This window comes from Oryctolagus cuniculus, chromosome X (assembly GCF_964237555.1).
Source record: "Oryctolagus cuniculus chromosome X, mOryCun1.1, whole genome shotgun sequence".
Taxonomy (NCBI): Eukaryota; Metazoa; Chordata; class Mammalia; order Lagomorpha; family Leporidae; genus Oryctolagus; species Oryctolagus cuniculus.
The window spans coordinates 14,218,665-14,224,664 of record NC_091453.1 but is presented as its reverse complement, the minus strand read 5'-3'; positions in this window follow the sequence as shown (position 1 = coordinate 14,224,664).

Genomic DNA, 6,000 nt, shown 5'->3' with positions numbered 1-6,000 from the left:
AAAACATGCAAGGTTGTCTACGAATTAATGTTCTTTCATGCAGGTAATAATTCTATTAATCATACCAACAAATGGGAAACAACTTGTGTGTCCATCAGAAGATTGGTTCTGTTTATTATGGCTCCTATATACTTTAGAATTTTAGGGAATAGCTGAAAGAGTAAGGTGTGTCTATATATGTGTGATAGAAAGATTCTTTTTTCAGATTTATTTGAAAAGCAGAGAGAGAGAGAGATTTTCCAACTGCTGGTTCACTCCTCAAATGGCTGCAATGGCCGGGGCTGGCCCAGGCTGAAGTCAGGAGCCTGGGACTCCATCTTGGGGCTCCCATGTGGGTGGCAGGAGACCAAGCAAGCATTTACAGAATCTTTAGCTGCTTTCCCTGGGAGCATTATCAGGGAGCTGGATCAGAAGCCGGAGCAGCCAGTACTCACTGATGAACAAAGACATAAGCCTCAGCCATTCTTGCTCATTGCCCAAAAGAGAGGTAGCATTGGAATTTATTCCTTGCCCTTGAATCTCAATTGGGTCTCACACCCTATTGTCTTTACACCCTACCTCCGCATTCCCATTCTTCCCCAGTTGGGAGGCCCAGTGGCCATATGAAAAACCAACTCTGAGGAATTCCCCTCCTCCTGCTGCCCCCTACCCCCACCCCCACCCCTAGCCCTCCTAAGATATAAAAAGGGGTGGCCCTTGGGGCCAGGGCCTCCTGCTGTGTGTTCTGTCAATGTGCACACTGGCAGTTGGTCACTCACCTCTGCAGATTTATTTTCTCTGAATAAATTTGGTCTGGCTGTACATTCATATTCTATTCCCTATCTGTTCTATGTCTCTTTTCCTAACACTCACCATCATTCCAGTCTGAGATGGCAGTGCTGCAGGTCCCCTCCCTGAAGGATTCTGAATTCATGTTATTCAGTGACAAGGATAAGAAGCAGACAAATATGTACAGTTGTTAATTTGTGGTAACTACTCACAATGCATTTTGCTAGCACATGTATGTAATAGAAACCCTAGAATACATTTTAAAATGCTGCATGCAAGATACTTTAATATGACTACCTTTGAGGAGGGACTGCATTTTGGAGGAACATAGTAAGAAGGAAGAATTGAGATTGTTTTGTATTGTTGGACTCTTTTGTGACAACAAGAATATTTGTAATTAAAATCTTTCATTAAGGCCGGCGCCGCGGCTCAATAGGCTAATCCTCCACCTTGCGGCACTGGCACACCAGGTTCTAGTCCCGGTCCGGGCGCTAGATTCTGTCCCGTTTGCCCCTCTTCCAGGCCAGCTCTCTGCTGTGGCCAGGGAGTGCAGTGGAGGATGGCCCATGTGCTTGGGCCCTGCACCCCATGGGAGATCAGGATAAGTACCTGGCTCCTGCCATCGGATCAGCGCGATGCGCTGGCCGCAGCACGCCAGCCGCGGTGGCCATTGGAGGGTGAACCAAGGGCAAAGGAAGACCTTTCTCTCTGTCTCTCTCTCTCACTGTCCACTCTGCCTGTCAAAAAAATAAAAATAAAAAAATAATAAAATAAAAAAACTTTCATTAAGACTAGCAATAAAATAGTAGCTGTGTACTATATAAATAAAGTTCATATAAGATGTAATGGAAAAAAAAGCCTGAAATCTGAATGGCTTAACAGTCAAATTTTATCTCTTATGCAAGTTAAATATTCTGTGGATTGGCAGAGGGTCTCTGCTGTAAGGTGACCCAGAGATCTAAGCTGTTTTCATTACATAGCTTCATATTTCAGCACAGGTTCTTCATGATTGCTGCTGAATGAAACAGAAAGAATGGATGTTGCAGAAAGATGGAGATAAGCCACCACCTTCTATGCTGGCATCCCACATGGGCACCAGTTCAAGTCCCAGCTGCTCCATTTCCAATCCAACTCCCTGCTAATGTGCCTGGGAAAGCAGCAGAAGATGGCCCAAGTGCTTGGACCCCTGTATCCATGTAGGAGACAAGGAAGAAACTCCTAGCTCCTGGCTTCATTCTAGCCCAGCCATAGCCATTGCTGCCATTTGGGTAGTAAACCAGCAGAAGTAAGATTCTCTTTCCCTCTCCCTCTCCCTCTCCCTCTCCCTCTCCCTCTCCCTCTCCCTCTCCCTCTCCCTCTCCCTCTTTCTCTCAACTCTGCTTTTCAAATAAATAAATAAATCTTTAAAATAAAAAGTTACTCTTGTTATGACAATAGCTTTCTTAGCTCTTTGAGGAGTTTCTTAGACTATCAAGTAACCTTTCTATTCAACAGTGTTTTCTAGGGCCTATAGATGACAGGAGTTTTCAAATCCAAGATCGTTTTTTTAAATGATATTATGAATCTCAACAGGGAGGGTTGACTCTTCAGTCAGTAGCATCTCTCTGCATTGAACTTTTCAATAGTCTATAATCTCAATAGGCAGACATTTCTTTGTTCTGTTGGAGCATATACAAAATCACAACTTGTGAGTCTTTGCCCCACTCCCCAGTGAACAAACACAAACACTTTAGCAGGTGCTCTTGGGCACCAAGTTAGTTACCTCGGAGAGATACAGACAAGAGTCAGGAGAATTATGGTGATGATTACTTTCTCTTTTCTTAGAAAAGCTGGCATATCTGCCAGAGAGACATTTTTTAAATATTTAATTATTTGAAAGGCAGAGTTACAGAGAGAGATATCTTCCATCTACTGCTTCACTCTCTAAATGGCCTCAATGGCAGGAGCTGGAGCCAGGAGCCAGGAGCTTCTTCCAGGTCTCCCACATAGGTGCAGGAGCCCAAGCACTCAGGCCATCTTCTACTGGTTTACCAGGTGCATTACCAGGGAGCTGGATCGGAAGTAGAGCAGCTAGGGCCATATGGTATGCCAGAGCTGCAGACAGCAGCTTTACCTGCTACACCACAATTGCAAGGAATTTAAAAATTTTTTTATTTATTTATTTCTCTGCTACTTGAAAGAGGGAGAGAGAGAGAGAGAGAGAGAGGGAGAGAGAGAGATTGAGATTGGAAATTCCATCCACTGGTTTATTTCCCAAATGCCCGCAATATCCAGGATTGGACCAGGCCAAAGCCTGGAGCCAGAAACCACATGCAGATCTTCCACACAGAGGGAAAGAGCCCAAGCACTTGAGCTATCATCTGCTGCCTTCTGAAGATGCATTAGCAAGAAGCTGGATTGGAACCATAGGTGCTTGGACTGGAATTGGCACTACAATATGGGATACAGGTGTCCAAACAGGGGCTTGACCCCCTGTGCTAAGACATCTGCCCCGTTCCCATCAGGGAATGAAGGTTATTCTGGGACTTCTTTGCCACAGGGAGCAGGTAGAGCCTTTATGGAAGGAAGTAGGCAAGAGCTAGACAGCAGCTCCAGATCCAGATTTGGGCACAAGGGCCCACTGGCCAGACTCAAGCAAACAGCAGAGTAATTTGTGAATTGCTGAGTGTAGGGTATGTGCCAACTGGGCACTGACTGGAGACATTGTGGAGCAGTAAGAAGAGAAATGAATCAAAAGAGGGCATTTGCCTCATGAAAGAAGGAATGGCACAATGTGAACTCTAAGCAAATTCAGACCAGGCTTCTAATTCTGACACTTAGGATTCAAGGGAAATCAGAAAAAACGCAAAAATCTATGGGGCTTTGTGAAGTGAGCTGGAGAAGGCCTGTCATCAAGGATTCCTGGGGTGTACAATATAAGAATGTTCCTGGCACAGTGCCTGGAATTTATGGCATCTTTAATAATTGGCAATTATTACTGTGTCATTTTGACCTCAGAACCTACCAAAATCTGCTCTGTGACTTTTTAAAAACAAAAATATGTCAGAGAATATGTAGCACTCTATGATATGGCACACAGATCAGCCAAAACATTGCTTATAAAATAAAACTAAGTTATATACTATATATAACTTTTTGAGGATATGTTATTTATAATGAGTATGGGCTACAAGAATTTGTGTCACCTTCCCAACACTTCACCCCTTCAAGTTTCCTCACCTCACAATCTATATGTACATTATCTTCCAGAAAAGTTCCTGTCCAAGGAGTACACCTGGGGTGTGGAACACTACATCCAAAAGCCATAACAATACTACAAGTTACAACAACAATCTATAAGAGATAATATAGACTAACCCAAACCTGATTGGCTTTTATTTACTATTCCTGGACTAAGGTCTTCGCATGAGTCTAAGTGTGGTTTCATAACCAAGTCCAGTGTGGTCAGTGGCTATGGCTACCTTTCAAGGCAAAGCCAGCAGGCAACTCAGTGCATACCCAACAAGCTGATTGGTTGGTCACCACTGCAAAGGTATCCAGTCCATCAGGATATTTGTAGCCATCGGGCTGTATCCATCTGCTTGGGGCAGAAGTCCAATAAAGTCTATTTGCTACCTCTCAAGAGGTGACTCTAGATGGCTCAGCAAAATGAATATAATTGCTTTCAAATCTGTAAAAGAGTCACAAGTTAATCCTATTAAATCATGACATAAGGTGGTGCTGTGCCATTGCCACAAGGCTGACTGCTTAACCAGTGACAACCATTGCTTTGGGTTTAGCCCCAAGAACAGGATTTTGTCCAGCCCTATATTCCATAAGTGGGTGAACTCAGAAGTCTTGAACAACTTCAGAGGTATAGTATTGTCCTCACCACCAGAGGACTCAATCATTACAATTGCCAGGTTGTCTCCAGCACTGGATGTAGCCAAGGGTCGGTGACCCCTCCTCCCAGAACACAGAGGACAATTTCTTCCATCTCTACCTCCCATCAGCTGTATGGCCTTTTCTCCATCTCCCACCAGCTGCTTTGGGGCTGCAGCAGTTGCAGCATCACCCTCTGTGCCAGCTGTGTGCTGCCCAGGCTTTGGATCTTGTCTCTCAGGTGGTCATGGCCCACTGTTTTACAAAGATCTGAAGGCCCAGGTGGTCCTCACCTTAGATGCTCTGGTTGGGTACCTAAATGGTTTTCTTAGAAGAGTGCTCACCCTCTCCGTTACCATAGGTCTTTGTGCAGGTCTGTTTGTGCCATTTCCAGTGTAGCCACCATCCAATCCCCACCACGGGGAGGGAGTGCAGCACCGACTGGTGCTCACCTTTGGTGAGGCCTCAGGCTCCTGCCTGGCCCTGGCACTGAAGCCCCTAGTGGGCACATCCAGCCCTGTGCCCAGTACCAGGGAGAATTCGCCTGTAGTCCTCGCATAACTGAGAGGAACCGCCCCACTGAGAGAGAACATGCTGCAAGTCTGGGTGCTGGAACCCAGGGCTCTTAAAGGGGCTATGCCATGGATCCTATTGCAGGGACAAAGCCAGTAGGAACTTGCAGAGGACAGAACATCCCTCCCTGTCGCCCACAAATATTCCCAAGGGCCTGGAACTTACAGCCAAGGGTGCTGAGATCAGCGGCTTCACCCACCCTCACAAGCTGCCAGCAGCTTTTCTTGTAGTAGGCATTTTTACCTTTTTCTAGGTCTTTGGTTCCTTTTCCTGGGTGTTGCAGCTCCCTTACTTGTTACTTGTTGCTTCATTAGAGCTGTCTGATTCAAGGTCTCTCATTGCCACTCCCACAGCTGCTCCAGCTGCCACTTCATTCTTCCCACCCCTTCCTCAGAAGGAAGGGAGATGGAGTGTGTGGCCTTGGAGCTCCTCATGGCTGCTCTCAGTATCGATTTTTTTTTTCATTTTTTCCTCCCTGAGGTGTTTGCCAGCTCTTTTCTTGGCATTTTGTCTGCAACTCAACATTATCCTCTACCCACAAGGCATCGAGAAGGACTCACACCACAGCATCAGCTGTCGTCTGGGTTTCCCTCTGATCCATTTCTGCTTCCTCTAAGGCAGCCAGCAGGCCCCATTGCCTCCTGCCCACAAGCCAATTAGGAAGACCCACCTGGTGGCCCCCGTTGTACTCTGAGTACATGTAATGCCTTCTCTGTACTAATGGGGGCCACCTACTCCAGCCCACTCCTGGGGAGTCACTTGGGCCCACAAGGCCACAGCCACAAAGCACCACATACT